Source organism: Trachypithecus francoisi, unplaced genomic scaffold, assembly GCF_009764315.1.
Source record: "Trachypithecus francoisi isolate TF-2019V2 unplaced genomic scaffold, Tfra_2.0 Lachesis_group17, whole genome shotgun sequence".
Classification (NCBI taxonomy): domain Eukaryota; kingdom Metazoa; phylum Chordata; class Mammalia; order Primates; family Cercopithecidae; genus Trachypithecus; species Trachypithecus francoisi.
The window spans coordinates 12,673,560-12,701,067 of NW_022681462.1; the positions used below are offsets into that span (position 1 = coordinate 12,673,560).

The 27,508-nt window shown below is 45.2% G+C and overlaps 1 long non-coding RNA gene across 1 annotated transcript; it reads left to right on the forward strand.

Moving 5' to 3' along the window:
• The first annotated feature begins 968 nt into the window (after positions 1–968).
• LOC117099712 lies at positions 969–21,876 on the forward strand. The gene is made up of 4 exons (XR_004443963.1): positions 969–1,028; positions 3,337–3,451; positions 20,613–20,668; positions 21,108–21,876. It is a non-coding gene; the product is annotated as an uncharacterized LOC117099712 (long non-coding RNA).
• The last annotated feature ends 5,632 nt before the right edge of the window (positions 21,877–27,508 follow it).

Sequence of the window (27,508 nt, forward strand, 5' to 3'; positions counted from 1 at the left end):
ACAAAAGGGAGGAAAGCGGAGAGAGAAACGCCAGGAGACGGAGAGAGGCAGGGAATCCCAAAGCAGCCTGCTAGATTCTGCTAGATTCGGCTTTACAGAGTAAAGACTCTGAGCAATAGTGCCATCTTGTGGCTATGAATAGTAACTACAATTAGTGCTCTCGCGCTCTCTCGCGCTCTCTCGCGCTCTCTCTCTCTCTCTCGCTCTCTCTCTCGCGCTCTCTCTCTCTCTCTCTCTCTCCTCTCTCTCTCTCTCTCTCTCTCTCTCTCTCTCTCTCCCCCCCTCCCCCTCCCCCTCCCCCTCCCCCTCCCCCTCCCCCTCCCCCTCCCCCCTCCCCCCTCCCTCCCTCCCTCCTCCCCCCTCTCCCTCTCCCCCTTCCCTCCCCCCTCCCCCTCCCCCTCTATCTCTCTCGCTCCCTCCCTCCCCCCTCCCCCCTCTGTCTCTCTCTCTCTCTCTTCCCTCTCTGTCTGTCTCTCTCTCTCTCGTCTACTCATGGTGTTTGCAACTGCGGGGGCACAAGCCGTGGATTTTGTTTCCACCCAAGACAATCGCCTCTCCCCCCACACCTAACACTAAACTACTTCAGACTCTGCACTCTCTTCCACACACCTCTGGGGTGAGTCCACAGTTGCCCAGTAGAAATACCTGCTATCTGATGTTTGACTCAACTCTAAGACTCATTCAACAAATATTTATTGTGCTCTTATTATGTGCCAGGCACTGTCCTAAGATCTGCGGACCTGACTATAAATAAAAATGTCTCCATTCATGCACTTTACATTTTAACCAGGGAGGCAAATATTAAACACATACATATAAAATATAATGGGATGTAGTAACAAGTGCAATAAAGGAAAATAAGGCAGGGGGTTCAGGGGTATTTCAGATAGGGTAATTGATGAGCTACAACTTCTTTTTTTTTTTTTTTGGTGCAGAGATAAGGTCTTGCTATGTTGCCCAGGCTGGTCTTGAACCCCTAGCCTCAAGCAATCCTCCTGCCTCAGCCTTCCAAAGTGCTGGGATTACAGGTGTGAGCCACTGTGCCTGGTGCAATCGCAACTTTTATCAGCAGAGATATCTGCTAATATCTGTGCAGAGGCGTGGATGAGGTGAGAGAGTAGGGCAGGTTAGTATCTGAGGGGAAAAGGACCTGCAAACACAAAGACCAAAGCCATCTGTCCAGATCTTCTCTGAGATGTGACTCCAGAGTAGCAGCCAAAGAATATGACACTCAGGAAGTCATCTAGGGTTCGAGGTGCTAATGCCAACTTTTTTCTTTTTCCTTTTTTGAGACAAGGTCTTGCTCTGTCACCCAGACTGGAGTGCAGTGGTGCAAACACAGCTCACTGCAGCCTTGATCTCATGGACCCAATTGAGCCTCCCACCTCAGCCTCCCTAGTAGCTGGGATTACAGGTGGGTGACCCCATGCCCAACTAATTTTGGTATTTTCTGTAGAGATGAGATTTTGCCATGTTGCCCAGTCTGGTCTCAAACTCCTGGACTCAAGTGATCTACCTGCCTTGGCCTCCCGAGGGATTGCAGGTGTGAGCCACCATACCCAGCCTAGAGCCAACATTTCTCTTTTTTCTATGCTTAGCGTACAAAGGTATCTTTATCAAAATCCACCTGCTAAGGCCCCCACTAGGACAGCATGTGGGGACGCTCTAGGCCATTCTGGATTCAGGACCTTCTGGCTCCATTCTGAATACAAAAGCTGACTTTTGACATGAGAAATCTGACACACTCTTCACTCTCTGAGCCTGGGATTTTCTTTCCCAAATAGCTGGGCTTCTTTCTGTGGCCAGTGGTGATCCCACAAGCTTGCCTTTGCTTATATCAAAGACCCCAGATCTCCAGTTGAATGTCTCCACCAAGACATCAGAGTTGAAATTAAAAAGAGCATTTCTTTCAGAGAATAAGCCCAAGCTTTGGAGATCTGGTTTGTAGCCGGTTCCTGTTCCAGGCCAGCCTGCTCTGTCCCTTGCTCATTTAATGTTCTAGGTTAACAAACAGAGCAAAGTTTCCCGGTGTGCTTGCAGAATATCACCTGGAACATTATTTGGGGGAGAGAGGCAGGGTGCTGAGCTTTTCTGAAGGCTTGTATTCTATAGGCCAGGGAGCCAGTTACTTACAAGTAAAACTGTCCCCAACTAGATTGCTCTATCAGGGCCCATTTGGGGTTGGCTTTTTTAGCATATGAGTCAGCATATGAATCAGGCCAGGCGTGGTGGCTCACACCAGTAATCCTAGTGCTTAGGGAGGCTAAAGGGAGATGGTTGCTTGAGCCCAGGAGTTTGAGATCAGCCTGGTCAACACAGTGAGACTCCATTTCTACAAAAAATTAAAAAATTATCCAGGCATGGTGGCATGTGCCTGTAGTCCTAGCTAATTGGGAGGCTGAGGCAGGAGGATTGCTTGAGCCCAGTAGTTCGAGGTTGCAGTGAGCTGTGATTGTGCCACTGTACTCCAGCCTGGGTAACAGAATGAGACCCTGTCTCTAAAAAATGTTTAAAAATTTAAAAAAACAAGTATGAATCAAGTATGGCCTGAGTGGATTCTGGGTAGACAAGGGGACTGGTTTCATCAGGTTACTTGACTCAGAAAGTCAAAAATAGGCTGGGTGCGGTGGCTCACGCCTGTAATCCCAGCACTTTGGGAAGCCAAGGGGGTGTGGATCACTTGAGGTCAGGAGTTCAAGGCCAGCCTGGCCAACATGGTGAAACCCTGTCTCTACTATAAATATAAAAATTAGCTGGGTGTGGTGGCACGCCCCTGTGATCCCAGCTATTCAGGAGGCTGACATGGGAGAATCACTTGAACCTGGGAGGCAGAGGTCACAGTGAGCCTAGATCGCGCCATTGCATTCCAGCTTGGGTGACAGATTGAGACCCTGTCTCAAAAAAAAAAAAAAAAAAAAAAAAAGTAAAAAATACCTGAGGTCTTTTCTTTAGTGTCTGCATTCTCGATGTTCATTTTATACCCGAGAAGCAAAGCCAGGCAAGGCAGCCTGGTAAATAGGCCCGGATCTTTTCCCAGAGAGCACTTTGTAACCTTGATAACAAGACTCAAATGACCTCCACCAAAATCAAAAACAGAAGAAAACAAAAGCCCTATTTGAATGTTAGAAAACATCTTCACAATGAATCTAGTCTTTTTGTTTTTGCGGTTTCGGCAGCTGCTTTATTTGGGTGTGTTCTTGACAGTCATGGTTTCAGAGGGCTCTATCCAAGAGGAAGTCAGTCTTCTGAAGACCAAGTGTGTGTACTGGACAATTTGAGCTGATGGCAGCTGCCAGCTCATGCTTGGCTCTTCATGGTGGACTGTCTCTTGTGCAGGTCAGCTTGTCCTGGCAGATGCTGTTCATGACAGTGCTTTCCTGCCTGGGCCTGGGGAGAGGCCCTCCTGGGAGATTCCTCTTCTGGCTGAGCCTGTACCTGGGCCTGTGTGCAGGTAAGGAAGGCAGGTCATTGCTGCCTTGAAACTAATCCAGTGGATGTACCTGGATCAGAAGACACAATGAACTCACCAAAAGTCAAATCATTGTTAACCAGGGCAAAGACTTACTTACAGGCAAAGTCCTCTCCCTTCCATGAGAAACAGCTCTACCAACACTGTCCCCTCTCCAGTGAGGGCTGTCATGGCATTTGCAGTGTGTGTGGTGGTTGTTTTTTGAAAGATGGGCTCTAGAGAGTGAGAGGGGGTAGGGGTACAGGACTGGCAGCATTAGCAAGGGCTTAGAGCAAGTACATTTGGTAGCTGCCGGTGGGAGTGTAAACATTTCAGGAGGCCGATCTGCCAATGTGTGTCATGCCCAGAACAGTCCTGGCTTATTGTTATTTATTAATTACGGTGGATTTTTAAGATTATCCTTTTTCACTCTCGAAGAATTCTGCTTTGGAGAATAAATGATATAGTCACCCAATCTTTGGTGTGCCTTTAGGGAACATATCCTAAAAATATGTACAAAGATGTAAATTTAGGGATGTTTACTATAGGGGTATCAGGCTTAAAGAAAAGCTAGAGGTAAGTTATGTGTTTACTAACAGATAATTAACTAAATTAGTTAAATAAATTATAGTACATTCCACACGGTAGAATGCTAGATAAGCCATTTAAATGAAATGTGGAAAAATATTTAGTGCCATGGGAATATATGCATATTATTAAGGAAAATTACTAAACACTGCTTATATATAACACTATTATAATAGTGTTTAGTAATATATTATATATAGTGTTTAGTAATTTAATATTAAATACTATATATATTAGTAATTCACTATATAGAGTAATTTAATATTAATGATTATATATATTATCATACAAACCTAGTTTACAAAGAAAAAAACATATGCACTGAACAAGACTTGATGAATATACACTAAGCCATCAACAGTGGTTATTTCCAGGAAGTGGAATTAGAAGTGTCATGTACTTTCTTTTATGCCTTTTCTGCATTCCTACATTTTCTGCAAGGAATGTGTATGTTGTGGGCAAAATAATAACATCAAAGATGTCCACATCCTAATCCCCAGAACCTGTGAATATGCTAGGTTACATGGCAAAAGGGAACCACGGCCACAGATAGAATGAAGGTTGCTGATCAGCTGCCTTTGAGAAGGGGAGTGTGTCCTGGATCATCCAGGTGAGTCCAGTGCAATGACAAAGGTCCTTAAAATGGGGAAGAGAGGCTGGGCGCAGTGGCTCATGCCTGTAATTCCAGCACTTTGGGAGGCTGAGGTGGGCGGATCATGAGGTCAGGAGATTGAGACCATCCTGGCTAACACGGTGAGACTATCCTGGCTAACACGGTCTCTACTAAAAATACAAAAAAAATTAGCCAGGTGTGGTGGCGGGCACCTGTAGTCCCAGCTGAGGGAGGCTGAGGTAGGAGAATGGCGTGAACCCAGGAGGAAGAGCTTGCAGTGATTCGAGATAGCGCCATTGCACTCCAGCCTGGGCAACAGAGCGAGACTGTCTCATAAATAAATAAATAAATAAATAAATAAATAAAATGGGGAAGAGGAAGGCAGAAGAGTGAATGTCAGAATGACGTGATACGTGTGAGGAAGGCTTCACCAGCCACGGCTGGCTTTGAAGAAGGGGCCATGAGCCAAGGCATGTGGAAGCCTCTAGGAGGTACAAAAGGTGAATGGGTTCCCCTAGAGCCCCCAAAAGGAATACAGTCCTGTTGCACCTTGATTTTAGCCTAGAGAGACCCATTTTGGACTTTTGACCCCAGAACTATGAGATAATAAATCTGTGCTGTTTTAAGCCACTACGTGTATGATAATTTGTTGTAGCAGCAATGGAAACTAACACAAGAAATTACTTTTTTAGTCAGAAAAAAAATAATAAGAGAAGTCATTTTTAAAGAGAGGATTGGGCTAAGCTCGGTGGCTCATGCCTGTAATTCCAGCACTTCGGAAGGCCAAGGCAGATGGATCACTCGAGGTCAGGAGTTTGAGACCAGTCTGGGCAACATAGCAAGGCCCTGTTTCCACAAGCAAATGAAAAAATTAGCCAGGTGTGGTGGAGTGCACCTGTAGTCTCAGCTACTTGGGAAACTGAAGCAGGGGGATTGCCTAAGCCCAGGAGTTTGAGGCTATAGTGAGTTGTAATGGCACCACTGCACTCCAACCTGGGTGATAGAGCAATACCTTATCTCAAAATAATAATAATAATAATAATAATAGTAATAAAATAGAGAATTAGAAACCATTCTTTGTAATCTAACCCAACAGCCATCCAGGGAGGAGGCCTGGATCAGTCTTCTTCCTATAGTCTGCACAAGGAGCTTCCAGAACTAGCTGGCTGTTGTATTGTTATTAGCAGATAACAACAATATTGTCAATAAGTAAATAATCAAGAACCCCAAGCAGATTTAACTCAAACAAGACTACCTTAAGGCATTTAATCATCAAACTCCCAAAAGTCAAGGATAAAAAACAGACTCGAAAAGCAGCAAGAGAAAAGAAACAAATAGCATGCAATGGAGCCCAAATACACCTGGCAGCAGACTTTTCAATGGAAACTTTACAGGCCAAGAAAGAATGGCATGACATATAAAAATACTGAAGGAAACAAACTTCTACCCTAGAATAGTACATCCAGTGAAAACATCCTTCAAACGTGAAGAAGAAATAAAGACTTTCCCAGACAAACAAAAGCGAAAGGATTTAATAAACTCCAGACCTATCCTACCAGAAATGCTAAAGGGAGGACTTCAACTGGAAAGAGAAAGACATTAATGAGCAATAAGAAATCATCTGAAGGTACAAAACTCACTGCCAACAGTAAGTACACAGAAGAACACAGAATATGATACCACTGTGACTATAGTTTGTAAATTACTTTTATCCTAAGTAGAAAGAATAAACGATGAACCAGTCAAAAATAACTATAACAACCTTTCAAGACATAGTCAGTAAAATAAGACATAAATAGGCCAGGCGCAGTGACACACTCCTGTCACCCCAGCACTTTGGGAGACTGAGGTGGGTGGGTCACTTGAGGTCAGGAGTTCAAGACCAGCCTGGCCAGCATGGTGAAATCCTGTCTCTAGTAAAAATACAAAAATTAGCTGGGTGTGGTGGTGCATGCCTGTAATCCCAGCTACTCAGGAGGCAAGGCAGGAGAATCACTTTAAGATCATGCCACTGCACTCCAGCCTAGGCAATAGAGCGAGACTCTGCCTCAAAAAACAAACAAACAAACAAAAAGATATATAAATAGAAACAATAAAGATTTTAAAAGCTGGGGGATGAAGTTAAGCCATAGAATTTTTATTAGTTTTCTTTTTGCTTGTTGTTTATGCAGAGTGTTAAGTTGTTATTAGGTTAAAATAATGTGTTATGGCCGGGCACAGTGGCTCACACCTGCAATCCCAGCACTTTGGGAGGCCAAGGCAGGCAGATCATGAGGTCAGGAGATGGAGACCATCCTGGCTAACATGACAAAACCCTGTTTTTACTAAAAATACAAAAAATTAGCCGGGCGTGGTGGCAGGTGCCTGTAGTCCCAGCTGCTCAGAAGGCCAAGGCAGGAGAATGGCATGAACCCGGGAGGAGGAGTTTGCAGTGAGCTGAGATTGCGTCACTGCACTCCAGCCTGGGGGACAGAGTGAGACTCCATCTCAAAAAAAAAAAAAAGAAGAAATGTGTTATAGCATTTGCAAGCCTCATGGTAACCTCATACAATTAATACACAAAAAATACAAAGCAAGAAACTAAATCACATCACCAGAAAAAACAATTTTCACTAAAGGAAAACAGAAAGGAGACAAAAAAGACCAGAAAATAAATAATAAAATGGCAGGTGTAAGTCCTTACTTATCAGTAATAACATTGAATGTAAATGGACTACATTCTCCAATCAAAAGACATAGAATGATGGGCCAAATGAATGGGCAAAAATATAAGATCCATTGATCTGTTGCCTACAAGAAACATACTTCACCTATACAGACATGCATACCCTGAAAATAAAGGGATGGAAAAAGATATTCCATGCCAACAGAAACCAAAAAAGAGCAGGAGTAGCTATACTTATATCAGACAAAATATATTTCAAAACAAAAAGCTATAAGAAGAGACAAAGAAGATCACTATATAATGATAAAGGGGTCAATTCAGCAAAAGGATATGACAATGTTAAATATATATGTACCCAACACTGGAATACCCAGATATATAAAGCAAATATTATTAGAGATGAGGAGAGAGATAGGTCCCAATACAATAATAGCTGGAGACTTCAACACCACACCTTCAGCATTGTACAGATCTTCCAGACAGAAAATCAACAAAGAAACATCAGATTAGTCTGCACTATAGGCCAAATGGATCTAATAGGTATTTACAGAACATTTCATCCAATGGCTGCAAAATACACATTCCTTTTCTCAGCACATGGCTCATTCTCAAGGATAGACCATATGTAAGGTCACAAAACAGGTCTTAAAACATCCAAAAAAATCAAAATAATATCCAGCATCTTCTCTGATCACAATGGAATAAAACTAGAAATTAGTAGCAAGAGGAATTTTGGAAACTATACAAATACATGGAAATTAATATGTTCCTGAATGACCAACAGGTCAATGAAGAAATGGAGAAGGAATTTGAAAAATTTCTTGACATGGATGATAATGGAAACGCAACATGCCAAAACCTATGGAATACAGCAAAAGCAGTACTTAGAGGGACATTTATAGCTTTAAGTGCCTACAACGAAAAAGAGGAAAAACTTCAAATAAACAATCTAATGATGCATCTTAAAGAACTAGAAAAACAAGAGCAAACCAAACCCAAAATTAGTAGAAGAAAAAAAAAAAATCAGAGAAAAAAATAAATGACATTGAAAAGAAAAAAATTATATAAAAGATCAACAAGACAAAAAGTGTTTTTGAAAAGTTAAACAAAATTGACAAACCTTTAGCCAGACTAAGAAAAAAAGAGAGATGATCTAAATAAATAAAATCAGAAATGAAAAAGGAGACATTACAACTGATACTGAAGAAATGCAAAGAACCATTAGTAGCTACTGTAAACTACTATATGCCAATAAATTGGAAAATCTAGAAGAAATGGACAAATTCCTAGACACATACAACCTACCAAGATTGAACCATGAAGAAATCCAAAACTTGGACAGACCAATAACATGTAATGAGACTAAAGCTGTAATAAAAAGCCTTCCACTAGCCGGGCGCGGTGGCTCACGCCTGTAATCCCAGCACTTTGGGAGGCCGAGGCGGGCGGATCACAAGGTCAGGAGATCGAGACCACAGTGAAACCCCGTCTCTACTAAAAATACCAAAAATTAGCCTGGCGCGGTGGCGGGCGCCTATAGTCCCAGCTACTCAGGAGGCTGAGGCAGGAGAATGGCGTGAACCCAGGAGGCGGAGCTTGCAGTGAGCTGAGATCCGGCCACTGTACTCCAGCCTGGACGGCAGAGCGAGACTCCGTCTCAAAAAAAAAAAAAAAAAAAAAAGCCTTCCACTAAAGAAAAGCCTGAGACCTGATGGCTTCACTGCTAAATTCTACCAAACATTTAAAGAAGAACTAATACCAATCCTAGTCAAACTATTCCAAAAAGTAGAGGAAGAGGGAATACTTCCAAACTCATTCTATAAGGCCAGTATTACCCTGATACCAAAACCAAAGACACATCAAAAAAAGAAAACTACAGGCCAATATCTCTGATTGAAGCAAAAATCAACAACAAAATACTAGCAAACCAAATTCAGTAATACATTAGAAAGACCATTTGTCATGACCAAGTGGGATTTATCTCTGGGATGCAAGGATGGTTCAACATAAATAAATCAATCAATGTGATACATCGTATCAACAGAATGAAGGATAAAAACCATATGATCATTTCAATTGATGCTGAAAAAGCATTTGATAAAATTCAACATCTCTTCATGATAAAATCCCTGAAAAAACTGGGTATAGAAGGAACATATCTCAACATAATAAAAGCCATATACAACAAACCTGCAACCAGTATCATACTGAATAGGGAAAAACTAAGAGCCTTTCCTCTAAGATCTGGACAAGGATGCCCAGTGTCACCACTGTTATTCAACATAGTACTGGAAGTCCTAGCTAGAGCAATCAGACAAGAGAATTACATAAAGGGCACCCAAATTGGAAAGGAAGAAGTCAAATTATCTTTGTTTGCAAATGATGTTATCTTATATTTGGAAAAACCTAATGACTCCACCAGAAAACTGTTAGAACTGATAAACAATTTCAGCAAATTTGCAGGATACCAAGTCAACATACAAAAATCAGTAGCATTTCTATATGCCAACAGTGAACAATGTGAAAAAGAAATTTAGCAAGTAATCCCATTTATAGTAGCCACACATAAATACCTAGGGATTAGCTTAACCAAAGAAGTGAAATATTTATATAATGAAAACTATAAAACACTTATGAAAGATTGAAGATGAAAGATGGAAGATTGAAGAGGACACCAAAAATGGAAAAATATTTTGTGTTTATGAACTGGAAGAATCAATATTGTTAAAACATCCATACTACCCAATGCAATCTACAGATTCAGTGCAATCCTTACCAAAATACCAATGACATGCTTCACAGAAATAGGAAAAACTACCCCAAAATTTATATGAAACCACAAAAGGCCCAATTGCCAAAGCTATCCTAAGCAAAAAGAACAAAACTGGAGGAATCCACATTACCTGACTTCAAATTATATTACAGAGCTATAGCAACCAAAACAGCATGGTACTGGCATAAAAGCAGATACATAGACCAATGGAACAGCATAGAGAACCCAGAAACAAATCCACACAGCTACAGTGAACTTATTTTCAACAAAGGTGCCAAGAACACACAGTGGGGAAAAGACAGTCGTCAATAAATGCTGCTGGGAAAACTGGATATTCATATGCAAAAGAATGAAGCCAGGGTGCTACCTCTCATCATATACAAAATTCAAATCAAAATGGATTAAAGATGTAAGTCTAAGACCTCAAACTATGAAACTACTACCAGAGAATATTGGGGAAAATCTCCAGGACATTGGTCTGAACAAAAATTTCATGAGCAGTACCCCACAAGCACAGGCAACCTAGGCAAAAATGAACAAATGGAATCATATCAAGTTGAAAGGCTGCTGCACAGCAAAGGATACAGTCAACAAAGTGAAGAGACAACCCACAGAATGGGAGAAAATATTTGCAAACTACCCATCTGATAAGGGATTAATCACCAGAATATATAAGGAGCTGAAACAACCTTATAGGAAAAAATCAAATAACGCAATCAAAAAATGAGGAAAAGATTTGAATAGACATTTCTCAAAAGAAGACCTATGGCACACAGGCATATGAAATGGTACTCAACATTATCAATCATCAGAGAAATGCAAATCAAAACTACAAGGAGATATCATCTCCCCCCAGTTAAAATGGCTTATAGGCAAAAGACAGGCAATAACAAATGCTGGCCAGGATGTGAAGAAAGGGGAACCCTTGTATACTGTTGGTGGGAATATAAATTAGTACAACCACTATAGGGAACAGTTTGGAGGTTCCTCGAAAAACTAAAATTGAGCTACCCTATGATTCAGCAATTCTACTGGTAGGTATACACCCTAAAGAAAGGAAATCATAGGATATCTGCATTCCTTTTTTTTTTTTTTTTTTTTGAGACGGAGTCTCGCTCTGTCGCCCAGGCTGGAGTGCAGTGGCCGGATCTCAGCTCACTGCAAGCTCCGCCTCCTGAGTTTACGCCATTCTCCTGCCTCAGCCTCCCGAGTAGCTGGGACTACAGGCACCCGCCACCTCGCCCGGCTAGTTTTTTGTATTTTTTTTTTCTTAGTAGAGACGGGGTTTCACCGTGTTAGCCAGGATGGTCTTGATCTCCTGACCTCGTGATCCGCCCGTCTCGGCCTCCCAAAGTGCTGGGATTACAGGCTTGAGCCACCGCGCCCGGCCGGATATCTGCATTCCTATGTTTGTTGCAGCACTGTTTACAATAGCTAAAATTTGGAAGCAACCTAAGTGTTCATCAACAGATGACGGGATAAAGAAAATATGGTACATATACATAATGGAGTGGTACTCAGCCATAAAAAGAATGAGGTTCAATCATTTGCAACATGGATGGAACTGGAGATCATTATATGAAGCGAAATAAGCCAGGCACAGAAAGACAAACATCACATATTCACACTTATTTGTGGGATCTAAATATCAAAACAATTGAACGCATGGACATAGAGAGTAGAAGGATGGTTACCAGAGGCTGGAAAGAGTAGTGGGGGGTTGGGGGAATGGTTAACCGGTACAAAATTAGAAAGAATGAGACCCACTATTTGATGGCAGAACATTATGACTATAGTTAGTAATAACTTAATTATACCTTTTAAAATAACTTAAAAGAGTGTATTGGATTGTTTGTAACTCAAAGAATAAATGCTCAAGGGAATGGATTAAAAAATATACAAGTAAATAACCAGAATGGCCCACAGCTAAGAACTGTCCTAAAGCCATGCACAGTTAACGGGGCAAAAGCAACCAGCGCTATGTGACCAGAAGAGGGAGAACAAGGAGGGTGGCTGCTTTTGAGAGTTCTGGGACTAGGAAAGGACAAGAACCCTTTTGAAGTGAGTGGAAATTACCAGGTTGTCCTACTGGTTTGTGCTGGCAAATCTTGTTCTGGCATCAACAAGTAGAAGAAGGGTGATGAGCACACCCGTGGGGAGCTTTCCAACTCCACCCAGGGGCATGGAGCCGAGCATGTTTGGAGTCTTGACCTTTCCAGATTGCTCGTTAAAACAACACGTTCAGGGTGGAAAGTTGCAGGAGATTCTCTCAAAATTCTTTTTTATTTGTTTTGAAGGAACTCTTAGGGAAACCTCAGACCCTTAGCATTGGCTGCAGTGAACATGTTATCTGCAAATGGAAACAGCAGTTTCTTTGCTAGTGGGTCTAAAATTACCTCCTGTTTGGTTTAATCTGTTGTAAGACTCCCCTTCCACAGGATCCAGGGCTCTCTGGAAGCAGGTGCTGAGATGGAGTTTGGTGTGCATGGTATTAATGAGGGGTAAACACCTATGAAGGTCAGGCAGCCAGAGTAGGACTGGGCAAAGAGGGGTCACACTGTGATTCAAGCTGGATAAAGCCCATCCCATAGGCATGTATGGCCCATTGGTGTTGTTTATGGGTGGGCAGAAGTGTCCAGGCATTGAGGTGCCCTTCCCACGGTCAGTCACTGGATGTGGGCATGGTCTTGGTGAGGCAGCTCTCGGTCAACCCTGAGCGAGCTGGAGGTTGTCTGCAGGCTGTGGCAAGTCCTTCTTTGAGTGGCAGCTGAGTTGGCATATCTCTGTGTCTACCACACCATCCCCCTAGTGGACCTTGTTCCACTTGCTGGCTTGGACCCACAGACCTGCTAATGGGATGTGTGCAAGAGGGACTTGGCTGATTTTGCACAGCCCCTGAGAGGAGAGATGTGACCATCAGGGAAACGTGTCAAGGAGGCCGACCTCAGCTCAGAACAAAAGGCTTAATCATAAATGTCTCTTTACAATGGGACAGAGCTATAGCAACCAAACAGCATGGTACCGGCATAAAAACAGACACTTAGACCAATGGAACAGAATAGAGAACCCAGAAACAAATCCACAAGCTACAGTGAACTTATTTTCACTTATTTCACCTTATAAAAAGAGGTACAGATGTCCTGCACCAGTGGAATACTCAAACAGAGCTTGGGGACCTGTGTGACAAGTTGGATACGGGATTTCTACATTGAGCCTGCGAGTGGACTGGTGCCTCTGGGGCTCCTTATGTCTCTGAGAGTGTGTGGCTCATGGGGCCATCTCAGGCTGTACTTCCAGGTAGCTGCTCTTGGCCTCTGGGGCTCTGTCTGCTGTTGTTACCTCTAGAGGTGATGTCCATGTCATGTGAGTCCACTGGCTACTTCCAGCATCTTGCCACAGGCAGGTCCCACTTAGCCCAGACAAGGTCCAAATCTGGTTCAGAGAATTCTACAGACTGTCCCCGTCACACACCCCACCTCAGAGAATTCTACAGGCATCCTTGTCAGATGCCCCACCCGTTAACCACTTGCCTGACTGCCAGTCTTAGTTTCCCTTCCCATTTGGCCACTTTTGGATTTGCCAGTTCCAGCATGGGCCCACACACCCCACAGGACATTGCCCCCACTGGCTGGCCCTCAGCCCTCTGCCTGCAGCCTTGGGCATGCCACACTGTACTTCCTCTCCCAGGCAGGTCCTGGGGACTTCACCAGCTGGGGATGGCACCTCCTGCCCATCCCTGTCCTGGAGGCAAGAACAGACAGTAACGAGTCCTGAACGTTCATAATCCCCTTGGTATATGGGGTTTCCTTTTACTTGCTCAAGCTGTACTTACACAAATTCCAGAGGTTGCTGCCTTTTCCTCATATTTCAGAATCTGATAAACAGTCATGTTTATTTTATTAATGCTGCTCATTACTTCATATATATGTTTAAAAATCTTAGTGTATCCTGGCCGGGCGTGGTGGCTCACGCCTGTAATCCCAGCACTTTTGGGAGGCCGAGACAGGTGGATCACGAGGTCAGGAGATTGAGACCACCCTGGCTAACACGGTGAAACTCTGTCTCTACTAAAAATACAAAAAAAAAATTAGCCAAGCATGGTGGCTGGCGCCTGTAGTCCCAGTTACTCAGGAGGCTGAGGCAGGAGAATGGCGTGAACCCGGGAGGCGGAGCTTGCAGTGAGCCGAGATTGCGCCACTGCACTCCAGTCTGGGTGGCGAGACTCCGCCTCAAAAAAAAAAAACAAAAAACAAAAAACTTAGTGTACCCTACATACAAAACGATATGTATTATGTACCTGTTACCATGTCTGAGCACCCACTGTCTGGTGTACGACATGGAAATTTATCAGAGCCTTTGAAATTCCCTGCAGTCTTTTCTCTCCCAGAAGTAGAAGGGGGCCCTGTCCTGAATTGCAGGTGCATCATTCCTTTGCCTTCCTTTATAGCCTACCTCCTATAGCATATGCAATTTGCTTTTGCTAATTTAAAAAATTTATATAAATGGATTCTACTATGTTATTCCTTATGATGTGTTTTTCCCTCCCACTCAATGTTATGTGTTTGAGATCCAGCCATGCTATAGGGGAATGTGGCTTGTGATTTCTTGCTTCAGTCAGGCACCTCCTTAGTCTTCCTCTTTCCCATGATCCTGTGGGTTGGAGGGTCCTGGGCTTTCAGCTCATGTTTGTGCAACAGTCCCCAGGAGACCGCTTTTCTTTCTTTGCCTCTTTCTCATTATTCCCCTCTTGTCCCCTTTGCATCTTCCACTATAACCTCCTTCAAGTGCAAAGACTATCCCTCCCTCACCACACACATGAACATATGCACAGGGTTCTGGAGACAAATATGAAACCATGGAGTTCATATGGACGTTGAGGATTGCAACTTTTTTACTTTGCTGAAATCTGGACCCTGGGACAGAAATGAGTTTTCTCTTCCTGCTTTAGCATAGTGAAGCACGTTGACTTACTGCAACTGGACTGGGCAGGCAATGTTTCCCAAACTTTAGTGAGCACCAGAATTCCCGGGTCTAGGGCTGAGGGCTTGTTAATTAGGCAGATCTTGGGACCCCATTCCCCAGAGGCTCAGAAGCAGAAGATGTGGGATGGGGCCCAGGAATATGCATTTTAACAGATGTACTCTTCTCCATCCAGTGATTCTGATGCAGACTGTCCTCCAGCCACTCTTCTTTTTTTTTTTTTTTTTGAGATGGAGTCTCGCTCTGTCGCCCAGGCTGGAGTGCAGTGGCACAGTCTCAGCTCCAAGCAAGCTCCGCCTCCCGGGTTCATGCCATTCTCCCGCCTCAGCCTCCCAAGTAGCTGAGACTACAGGTGCCTGCCACCACGCCCGGCTAATTTTTTTCTATTTTTAGTAGAGACGGGATTTCACCGTGTTAGCCAGGATGGTCTCGAACTCCCGACCTCGTGATCCGCCCGCCTCAGCCTCCCAAAGTGCTGGGATAATAGGCTTGAGCCACCGCGCCCAGCCCCGGACACTCTTTTGGCAGACACTGGCCTCTGCCTGGGCCAGAACCAGAGGCACCTGACCTGAAATGCCGTCAATCTCCAAGCATGTCTCTTGGCCAGACATTAAATGAAAGCCTATTCCCTGAGCTTTCAACGCTAGGTCTGAGTAAAAATAAATCTTCACTAAGGCTTGAAGTCCTGGCCAGGACTGTACTCTGGGAGAGAAAGGTCAGGCAGCCTTCAGACCTGGTGCTCTAAAACTTGGCTGCTCTGTCCATGGTTAAGTTGAGTGGAGCTTGCTACCTTTCCACATAGAAAGCTGGGAGAAGAGCCGATGCTTGCTGCAGATGCATGAAACGGCTAAGCTCCCAGGCTGAGGCCAGCAGTCCACAGGGCTGGCTCATGACTGGGAGAGCCATAGCAGCAGCAGCACCTGCTGGAGTCACAGAGCCTGGCCCACAGGCACCTGGGAGCCCTCGGGTGTGGGTAGGCCCGCTCTGGCGGCAGGCCTTCCTCAGGCATTTTGCAGGCTGGCCAACTTGGTTTGGCTGAGGAGAAGAATTAGCACTAGACATCTTTGGCAGGATCTATTGATATGGGCACCTGTCTGCACTTCCCCCGTGGGACAAAGATCTTAGCTAGTGGTCACACTGGGGTCACCAGTCACAGCTGTTGGTGAAGAAGCCATCTGGGCCACTGGGGCATGTTGGCAGTGATACCCAGGGAAGCAGCTAAACCATTCTTTTTCAGCCTAATGAAATGAAAAACAAACATTTTGCGCCAAGGGCAGTGGAGAGGCACTGGTACAGGGGAGCCTGGTACATCTGTTCATCCGTAGTTGATGCGGCCGGGGGAGACATGGGGTCATCATTCAGTGAGTGAGCCTGGCTCTACGTGGTGCTGGCACCTCGGTGATGAACCAGAGACAGGGTGCCTGGCCTCACTTAGCTTTGCCTAGGTCGGTGATCATCACAGATGTTTACAAACTGAAGTATCTGCTAGGTCAGTGGGGACACAAAGAAGAGAGATGAACTTGACTTTAGTAGTCAAGGAATGCTCTGCAGAGGAAGAGACGGTTACGCCGGGCCCTAAAGGGTGGGTGGGAATCAGAAAGTTAGGGGAGGGCACTCCAGGCAGAGAAAACATCAAGGGCAAAGGCCTGGAGATGGGATTCAGCGGGTCGCAAAGATTGCTTTTGAGAATTCTCCTATAATGCACGTTAAGGTGCCTGGCCTCAGATATGGCACTGAGTGGGCTCTTTGGAGAACTGCGGGGAGTTCTGTGCAGCTGGGACCTAGTGGAGGTGGCCTGAGAGACAGACCTGGGAAAAGGGAGGCGGGCTGTGAGCCAGGCTTTTCATGCCAGGCTAGGGAGTAAGAAAGAAAAGAAACTTTTTAATCTGAGGAACATCAGCCCCTTTGAAATACCAGGCCCAGAGAGACATTTAAAATGTGGCTGTAGTCACGTCTCACTCCGCCCATGAGATCAATAATTCCCTCTTGAAGCCACTTGCCATCTGGGCTCTAGACTGACACTCAGTAGCCGTAAAATGCCACACTCTGGACACCATAACTCATATTCTATAGTTCCACAATGTATAGCCAATCACTAATCAGCGTTATTTCTGAAAACCAATGAGAACTGTCAAACAACTTTTTATCATCCCACTCCTTGTTCCCTTTCGCCTTTGAAAACTTGCTTGCAACAAAGGCAGAACAGAACACTCCCCAAGGCAACTTGGAAGTGTGTCCTGGGCAGCTGCCCTCACTTTGGCTCAAGTAAACTCTTTAAAGCCAGGCATAGTGGCTCATCCTTGTAATCCCAGCACTTTGGGTAGGCCAAGGTGGGAGGATTGCTTAAGGTCAGGAGTTCAAGACCAGCTCTGGGCAACATTGCAAGAACCTGTCTCTGCAACAACAATAAAAAATACATAAAAATTTAAAAATCAAGTAAACTCTTTTTTTTTTTTCTTTGAGATGGAGTCTTGCTCTTTTGCCTAGGCTGGAGTGCGATGGTGCAATCTCAGCTCACTGCAACCTCCACCTCTCGGGTTCAAGCGATTCTCCTGCCTCAGCCTCCTGAGTAACTGGGATTACAGGTGCATGCCACCACACCCAGCTAATTTTTGTATTTTTAGTAGAAATAGGGTTTCACCATGTTGGTCAGGCTGGTCTCGAACTCCTGACCTCGTGATCTGCCCGCCTCAGCCTCCCAAAGTGCTGGGATTACAGGTGTGAGCCACCGCGCCCAGCCTTCAAGTTAACTCTTTTTTTTTTTTTTTTTTGAGATGAAGTCTTGCTCTGTCACCCGGGCTGGAGTGCAGTGGCCGGATCTCAGCTCACTGCAAGCTCCGTCTCCCGGGTTCACGCCATTCTCCTGCCTCAGCCTCCTGAGTAGCTGGGACTATAGGCGCCCGCCACCTCGCCCGGCTAGTTTTTTGTATTTTTTAGTAGAGACGGGGTTTCACCGTGTTGGCCAGGATGGTCTCCATCTCCTGACCTCGTGATCCGCCCGTCTCGGCCTCCCAAAGTGCTGGGATTACAGGCTTGAGCCACCGCGCCCGGCTAGTTAACTCTTTAAAATGATGTTTTATGCCTTCTTCCTTTAGGTCCATAGGACCTTGGCGGTGGCAGCCAGGGGAGGGTTTAATAGGGCATGCCCTTTTCTTGCATCTTGGGAAGATCACATGTGGAGGGAAGATCACCTGTGGAGGGGGCAGGGCCAGAATCAGGGTTCTTCTTAGGAGCCTGTCAGTCTCTAAAGATACGTGGTCCTGAGAGCCTGGAGAGACAAGAATTTTTAAAAAGTTCTTCAGAGATAGAAAGAGAAGATATTGACATTATCTATATAGCCAGAGAGTGATGAGGCCCCAGGCTGTACTCTGATTTGAAAACTGAGTAATGATGTGATACACATCAAAAGAAGGTGAGTTGCTTCCTTTAACTTACAACAACCCTGAAATGAAAGATAAAAAAGGGGTAGGGGATCCTGTCAGAGTTACCCTCAAGAATCTATTCAGAGCCTGGCCAAAATCTGGTCCATAGATGACTGAGAAGCAATTTTCCCCTAAGTACAGTGTTTCCAAACTTCCGCAGTGATAAGATAAAACTGGGGCTGTTATAATCAGGCAGATTACCTGGTCTTTTTCCTGGAAATGCAGATTCAGGGAATGTAGGTTGGGGCCAAGGAATCTGTGTATTTGACAAATGCCCAGGTGGTTCTTATTTTCTGATAAGTCTGGAAAACTCTCCTCTCTGAAAAAACCTCTTTAGGCCCATGAAAATTAAGTACAGTATAGAAATTAGAAATTATTTCAAATACATTGGATAGTATTAATTCTTTTTTTTTTTTTTGGGGGGGGGACAGAGTTTTGCTCCGTCCCCTAGATTGGAGTGAAGTGGTGCAATCTTGGCTCTCCGCAACCTCTACCTCCTGGGTTCAAGCAATTCTTCTGCCTTAGCCTCCCAAGTAGCTGGGACTACAGGCGTATGTTACCACGCCCAACTAATTTTTGTATTTTTAGTAGAGATAGAGTTTCACCATATTGGTCAGGCTGGTCTCAAACTCCTGACCTCATGATCTGCCCACCTCAGCCTCCCAAAGTGCTAGGATTACAGGTGTGAGCCACTGCACCTGGTCAGTATTAATTCTTTTGTTCTAGGAATACTCTATACATAGTTGACATTTTAAGTACTTACGATGTTTAAGAGAATTTGATCTATGAGAGGAACAGCTGAGGCTTATAATTTGAATTTTTTTTTTTTGAGATGGGGTCTTGCTCTCTCACCCAGGCTGGAGTGCAGCCCCCAGGTTCGAGCAATTCTCCTACCTCAGCCTCCCGAGTAGCTGGGACTACAGGTATGCATCACTACACCTGGTTAATCTTTTTGTATTTTTTGTAGCGACGGGGTTTCTCCATGCTGCCCAGGCTGGTTTCAAACGCCTCGATTCAAGTGATCTGCCTACCTCAGCCTCCCAAAGTGCTGGGATTATAATTTGAATTTAAAAGTGTAATTGCAGAAGTTAGACTTGTGATTTTAAGTTGAAAGTTTTATAAATTTCTGTGTTGGGAGAGTTAGAAGAATTTAAGTATTGCTATATTTATCAGTTTATTATATTTACATTTATTAAAAGTGATTGTTAAAATTTTGTTTAAGTCAGATAATTGAGGTATTTAAAAAGAAATTGCATATATTAAATTTATAAAAGTAGTTTAAAATGTTTGAATGTATATACATAAGCTTATAAGTAGGACCAAATATTAACCAACAACATTCTAAAGATGTTTCCTATAATTTGCTACAGTTATAAATGGGGGGAAAATCTTTCAAAGAACTTAAAAGTTAAAGGAAGGTTTTTTACAGATGAATGGATAAACAAAATGTGGTATAGCCATACAATGGAATATTATGCAGCCTTAAAAAGGAAGAAAATTCTGTCACATGCTTCAACATGGATGAACCTGGAGGACACTATGCTAAGTGAAATAAGCCAGTCATGAAATAACAAATATAATATAATTTTACCTATGTAAGGTTAGAGTAGTCAAATTCATAAAGACAGAAGTAGAATGGTGGTGCCAGGGGCTGGGGCAGGGCAAGGAGAATGGGAAGTTAGTGTTTAATGTGTACAGAGTTTCAGTTTTGCAGATGAAAAGAATTCTGTGGATGGATGTTAGCAGTGGTAGAACAACAACGTGAATGTACTTAATGTCACTGAACAATGTGCCACTTAAAAATGGTTAAGATGGTAAAAAAAAAAAAAATATATATATATATAGAAATATATATATCGAGAGAGAGAGACAGAGAAATGACACCTGAAAGTGCCCAATCCTTAGACCTTTAAAAGCTCTACTTACTGAAAATGTTGCCCAATAAAGTATAATTATAATTATTGGTGATAATAGTCAACAAACGTATGCTTAGTTAATTCTTTATATTAAATTATTCCTGTTGGGAAAAAAGCTAAATGAAGATTTTTTAATTGATCATGCCAAAAAGTTATATTGCTTTTTTTTTTAAAAAAATAAAGTTATCTTTAATCTTTTCCATGCAGAAAAACCACCTACAAGGACTCCTCAAACTCACAATAAACATAGACTGTTCTCATAGGTAAGTGAGGGTTCTAGGGCTCTAACCAAGGCAATGGAAGGATGGATGGAGAGGAGAGGGGCTTATGTGGCAGGTGTCACCCAAGTAGAATGGTCCCACTGATGGAGCTATGGAAGAAGGAGCAGATGGCATCTGGGGAAGGGGACGCCACATGTTCAGGTAGAAACTGAGCATTCAGTAGCCAGCCTGATCCCAAGGCAGGGCACTCAGAGACACCGGGTAGAGGTAAGGATTTGAGGGTGTCGGTGGTGGTGGAAGTCCTGTGTGCTGCAAAAAAGACCCGAGAGACGTGTAGAGGGACCTTGACCAAAGACATAACTCTGAGGAATGCCAACACTTTCGAAGTGGTGGGGCCTGAGATGGCAAGGTTCACTTAAATGGTATAATTTCAGGACCCAGAATTCCTCTGCATCCCTCCTCCACCCCATATCTCTTCCAGGGCTTTGCCATCCATGCCTGGAGTACTTCAACCCAGGAAAAGTGGCTACAAGACTTTGACGTTCCACTCAGAGGTCCAGGGATTTTGGTGGGAGAGATGACATAAGGACTGAAATCACACAAAGGTGCAAATGACTAATGCCAGTAGGTTTCTGGAAGCAGGTTCCCTGGGACTGGAGGGTGCACTCCAAGGAAAGCTGAGTGATGAGGAGGCACCAGGAAGGGAGGAAGTGCTCAGAAAAGGGGAGGCCGGTGGCAGGAGTGACTCCTGGTCTAGCAGGTCTTCATGTCCATCTTGTTTTCACTCCAGGGGAATTTCAGCCTTAGCTTTGCCCAGGTTTGGGTGGCAATGATAGGGACAGGAGGCAGGGAAATTCTGGGCAGAAGTGGGCGGGTCCCCAGCAAGGGCCCCACCCTCAAGCCTGAAACTATGGTCCAAAGTGAGATCATACATTCCTGTTTTCCTGCCTGAATGTTGCCTTTTCCAAAACCACCCATGGCCTGCCCCACCCGCTCTCCTGTGCCATGAAAGCCCAGGCTCCACCGGCAGAGAGAGAAGAAGCAGCTGGATGTCAGAGACTACGGTTGAATGTCGGAGAGAAGGGGCTTGACTTCAGAGGGACAGTTTGATGGCATAGCTTTGGAGAGGAGTCTGGCCAGGGATGGCCGGACTTTGGGGGAAGATTACATACCCACTCCCTCCCCTTTTCAACTCCACTTCTCACTGAGAGCCACTTTCATCAGCAATAAAATCCCATGCATTTATCATCTCCAATTTGTTTGTGTGACCTCATTCCTCCTAGACCTCGGATAAGAACTCGTGTGTGGGTGCAAAGGGCTGTCACACTGACCTTCCACTGAGCTGTTAACACTTAAGCCATCTGCAGGTGGCAAAGCTAAAAGAGCATTGACTGAAACACTCCTTCTGGAGCTTCAGGGGTTGTGGGCACTCCCCTAGACACTGCTGCAGGGCCAGTACACAGTGTGTTCCTGCTGGCACCCAAAGTGCTCTCCCTGGCTCCTGCACCCGCTCACCTGCATGCTCCCTCCCTTGAGGGGTTGAGTGCAGTGGATTCTATTGAGTGGGGTTTGCCCCTGCAGGCACTGAAGTAGCTAGTTCAAGCACCTACACTCCAGTTCCCACCCACAAGGGGTCAGGGAAATTTCCTGCTCCAGCAAGATCCCCTGAGAAATAAGTGAGGCGGAATCTCTTGCAGCCTCTGGTGAGGGCTGGTGGGGTAGAGGTGGGGGGTGAGTGGGAAGAAGCCACCCCATCAGCTTTGTCTTGGCCTTTGGTGTTTTTTGATCTTTAATTCCCCCAGTATTGGTTACATTCCAGCTGTGGCTGGGTATCCCTGCTTCATTGGTTAACGAAGAGCAGGTGCATCATTAGTTAATTACCTCCTCAGGCCTCAGAGCTGCCCAAAAGGAGGAGGCAGTGGAAGCTTTGTCCTGCCTCAGACCACTGCTGCTGGAAGAGGGAAGGGAGCAGTGGTCAGAATGGGGCCCCTGCTCTCCATAGGCTTTTCTTCCTCCTGGTCTTCTTCTCTTGCCTGAGGGCTGGAATGGAAGCTCCCTGAGGGTCAGGCCCAGGCCCACCTCCATAACCAGGTTTCAGGCCTAGCCCCAAGCCTGGCCCGACTCTCCGGCCCTGAGCCAAAGAGGTGAGTATTCAGGGGCTGCCCGGGCTCCGTGCAGAGAGTGCCTGGCCTGCCACCCCATTGCTCTCAGGGAGCCCTGGGTTGAGGGCAACTTCCAGGAGTGGGTGGTGCATGGCTGTGCCCATGTGGGAATTGGGCTGTCCTGAGGCCCCCAAATTGCATATCAGCATATTATTCAGAGCCCCTTTGGATGCCCTTGGGCAAGGGGGAGAAGTAGATGGGTAGCTCCTGGGGCCATTTGCTAGATAAATTAGAGGGGCAGGGGTTGAGAAAAGGCCTCTGTGAAAAACAGGCACCTCCTGTTCCTAGAAGGAAGCGCGTCTTTTGCCAGACATCAGGTGGACATTGGGATATCGGGCCCTGGGATAGTGGTGAGTGAGGTTCTTGACAACTCCCCCAGGGTGAGCTCTAACTGCCTGCTGCCCACTGTGCCCTTAATCACATTTAATTCTCAAGAGAGCCTGGCCGGGGGAAGAACAGCTTCCTCTTCAAATGTGGCCTCCCATATTTTCTACCAACCAATCAATGCTTTTGGAACCCCTGCATGGGGGCCTGTAAACCTTAGCTCCTGACCTCAGGAAATCCATCATCTTGGGGGATGCCAGGCAAACACCTCAGGCCCAGAAACCCAGTGACCCAGGCAGAGGAGCTCTTGAAGAGGTGGATGACATTGTAGGGACACAGACAAGTCAGGGACTCATATTTGCAAAACAGGCAAAAAATCTACACTGTTATCAACATTTTGGGACTTTAGCCTTTGAGGAAATGAGTGAGGAGGGGGTCATGAAATTGTGATGCCTCTAAGACTAGGACTACTAATTCTTCTATTCTGGTGTCTTTTTTTTTTTTTTTCTTGAGATGGAGCCTTGCTCTGTTGCCCAGGCTGGAGTGCAGTGGTGCAATCTCGGCTCACTGCAACCTCTGCCTCCTGGGTTCATTCAAGCAATTCTGCTTCAGTCCTCCTGAGTAGCTGGGACTACAGGTGCCTGCCACCAAGCCCCGCTAATTTTTTGTATTTTAGTAGAGACGGGGCTTCACTGTGTTGCCCAGGCTGGTCTCAAACTCCTGAACTCAGGCAATCCGCCCGCATTGGCCTCCCAAAGTACCGAGATTATAGGCGTGAGCCACTGCCCCCGCCCATCTGGTGTCATCTTCTATCTTTACTCCAAAACTCCAGAAAATCAAGAGGAAATAGAAGTCAGAGTGCTGCAGGCACTGAAGCTGATTGCTCTGTCCCTGGAGGTGCTCCTGCCAGCCTCCCACAGTGTTGCCTCCAGCCAAACAATGAGACCAAGGTTACGGCTGGGAGGCACCGCCTTTGACCTTTTTAGGAACTCAAAACTGACAACACTGCTAAATGGAGAGATGTAACCTTGAGGTTAGGTCTATTGAGAAGTCCTTTGCTCTGGCACTTGATTCTGTTTAAGTGTTTCTTGTCCCTGCATGAGGTTATGTCTCAGAGCTGAGTGATATGGAACAGCTAAGAACCAGGATCATCCTAAGGGCCAGAATGAATGATCCACTAGAGTGGACAACCCTGCCAAGTCTACACTGGTGTTTCTGAGGGCCTGAGGTTAGAAAAAAAAAAAAAAAGCAGCTTTTCTCAATTTTGGCTGAACATGAGAATTACCTAAAGATCTTTTAAACTTGTGAGGCCTGAGTCCCACCCCTAGAGAGTCTGACTTAATTGATTTTGAGGGGAACCCGGCTGTCTGGATGTTTACAAGCTTCCCAGGCAGTTCCAATGTGCTGCCAGTGCTGAGAACCACCACGGTAACACCTGTGTGGCCACCTGGAGTCTACACGTGGGGCTGAACCCTGTCCGCGCAGGATTCTGGAGCAGGCTGTGCTTTTGACATCTGCTGTATTGGTCACAGGAGAAGGGACGAAGGAGAAGGCTGCTCCTGGTGTGTTTCTGGGCAGTGTATTTCTGTCAGGCCTGGATTTAGATGCTTTGGAGGTGAAGAATGAATTGAATTTTCTATTATTATTTTCCTCCTGTATCTGGTGTGTGTGTATGAGAGACAGAGAGAGAGAAAGTCTTGCTCTGTGCCCCAGCTGGAGCGTTGTGGTGCGATCACAGCTCACTGCAGCCTTGCCCTCCCAGGTTCAAGTGATCCATCTCAGCCTCCTGAGTAGCTCGGACCACAGGTGCATGCCACCACACCCAACTAATTTTTAAATTTTTTTGTGGAGATGGAGTCTATGTTGCCCTAGCTGGTCTCAAACTCCTGGGCGCAAGTGATCCTTCTTCCTTGGCCTCCCAAAGTGTTGAGATTACATGCATCATGGACTAGTGCAGGTAGGGAATGCACCATAAGGGAGGAAATACTTGATCTTTGGAAGAATTTAGGTAAGAGGGTTTTTCCCTGAAGGTTAGTGAAATGGGGATAACAGTAGTAAAGAACAGCTATTAGAATCCATGTGATACTTGATGACCAACATGCCCATACCCCTTATAAGTCTACTCCCTGGGTTTCTGTCGGTAGAAAGGTGATTATGTAGTCCAAACTTCTACAACAAATGGCTCTCCAAGTGAGATCTTCAGATCATCATCGCCCCATCTCTGGGAACTTGTTAGACATGCATAGGCCCCACCTAGACCTAAGGAATCAGAAATTCTGAGCCCAGCAGTTTCTATTTTTGACAAATTCTCCATGTGGTTCTGATGCTCACTCAAGTATGAGAACCACTGTCTTGCTTTGCATCCACGTCTGCTAAGTAGACTCTAGTTATTAGGAACAAGAGACATGTTTGTTGTCAGTTATATGTAACTTAAATTAGGTTGAAACCTCTCCCTCTAACTACCCCCATGGGTCCTGTGGCCTTATTACTGGCCTTATGATTACTTATGTCCGTCCAAGTGACACAGTGTCAAATAGTTGACAGGTTCTTATGTGTTCAGTCAACATTTACTGAGCAGCTCTCATTTGCTAGGCACTATACTAAGCCCTGGGAATGTAGCAATGAACAAAATCAAAGTATGTTCTTCCATGCAGCTTGTGTTCTAGTGGGGGAGATGGTCCACTGATAGAACTACTAGATTTTTATGCTTAGGTGATAGGAAGAAAAACATGAGAAGGTTGGGAGGCTATTTTTCATAGTGGTTAGAGAAGGCTTCTTTGAGGTGATGTTTGAGTAGAAAGCTGATTGAAATGAGAAAGCCAAATGAAGGGAGCCCATCCTGGGAAGTGGGAACAGTAGTGTCATGTCCTAAGGTAGGAACGAGCTTCACATGTTCTTAAGAACAGAAAGGAAGTTGGTATAGCCAGAGAGGAAATAGCAAGGAGATTTAGGAAGTAAGGTCCAGGAGGCAGTGGTCAGATCAAGAGAAGCCTTAGAAGTCCTGCATAGGTGTGTAGGGGAAGAAAAAATTTTTTTCTACCCTTCTAGGTTCTCCAGCTGGGGCCCTGTAAATGAGATTGGCTAGAGAGACATTAACAGAAGAAAATTAAAGTTTCCTAACGTGTGCATCACACTTGCACATATAAGAGCACTCAGTGATTAGTAACCCAAAGGGGTAGTTAGAACTTGGGTTGAAATACCTGTCAACTCAAGAATGATGAGGTCCATACATTTGGAAAAGAGAGCTTTATTTCTTATAAAGGGTTGCAGCCTGCAGGCTGGCCATCCTCAGGCTGGGGTGCACTTTGAAGGAGGAAAGGTGAAATGAGAATTTATGCTTAAGGGTTAGCTAAGTATACATATTCAACAGGTTATCAGAGGAGCTATGAATATTCAGAAGGGGGAGGTATACACACATAGTAAGCAAATATGCGTGCTACATACATCCCCTGTTCACTCTGGGGTGGAGACTTAACACTTAAATGCATTAGAATCAGGCTCTCTGTCAATGGGTGAAATGGAGGTCACAGAGGCATCCTGTGCACAGTCGCTGTAAACCAGCCACAACCACTTCATGGCTGGTGGCCCCCTATCAGGAGGGAATATTGGCTAGTATTTTTTATTTTTTTTTGAGACGGAGTCTCGCTCTGTCGCCCAGGCTGGAGTGCAGTGGCCGGATCTCAGCCCACTGCAAGCTCCGCCTCCCGGGTTCACGCCATTCTCCTGCCTCAGCCTCCCGAGTAGCTGGGACTACAGGCGCCTGCCACCTTGCCTGGCTAGTTTTTTGTATTTTAGTAGAGATGGGGTTTCACCGTGTTAGGATGGTCTCGATCTCCTGACCTTGTGATCCGCCCGTCTCGGCCTCCCAAAGTGCTGGGATTACAGGCTTGAGCCACCGCGCCCGGCCGACTACTGGCTAGTATTTGTGTCAAACTGCAAAGGGGTAGAGGAGTCCTGCTAAAATCAGTGGTGAAGCAAGTCTTTTGAAAGGGCTGGCTTTGGTCAAGATTGGTAGCTCATACCTGTAATCCCAGCCCTTTGGGAGGCTAAGGCAGGAGGATTACTTGAGGCCAGGAGTTCAAGACCAGTCTGGGCAACATAGTGAGACCTTATCTCTACTTAAAAATAAATAAGGCCGGGCGCAGTGGCTCAAGCCTGTAATCCCAGCACTTTGGGAGGCCGAGACCTCCTGATCATGAGGTCAGGAGATCGAGACCATCCTGGCTAACCCGGTGAAACCCCGTCTCTACTAAAAAATATAAAAAACTAGCCGGGCGAGGTGGCGGGTGCCTATAGTCCCAGCTACTCGGGAGGCTGAGGCAGGAGAATGGCGTGAACCCGAAAGGCGGAGCTTGCAGTGAGCTGAGATCCAGCCACTGCACTCCAGTTTGGGCAA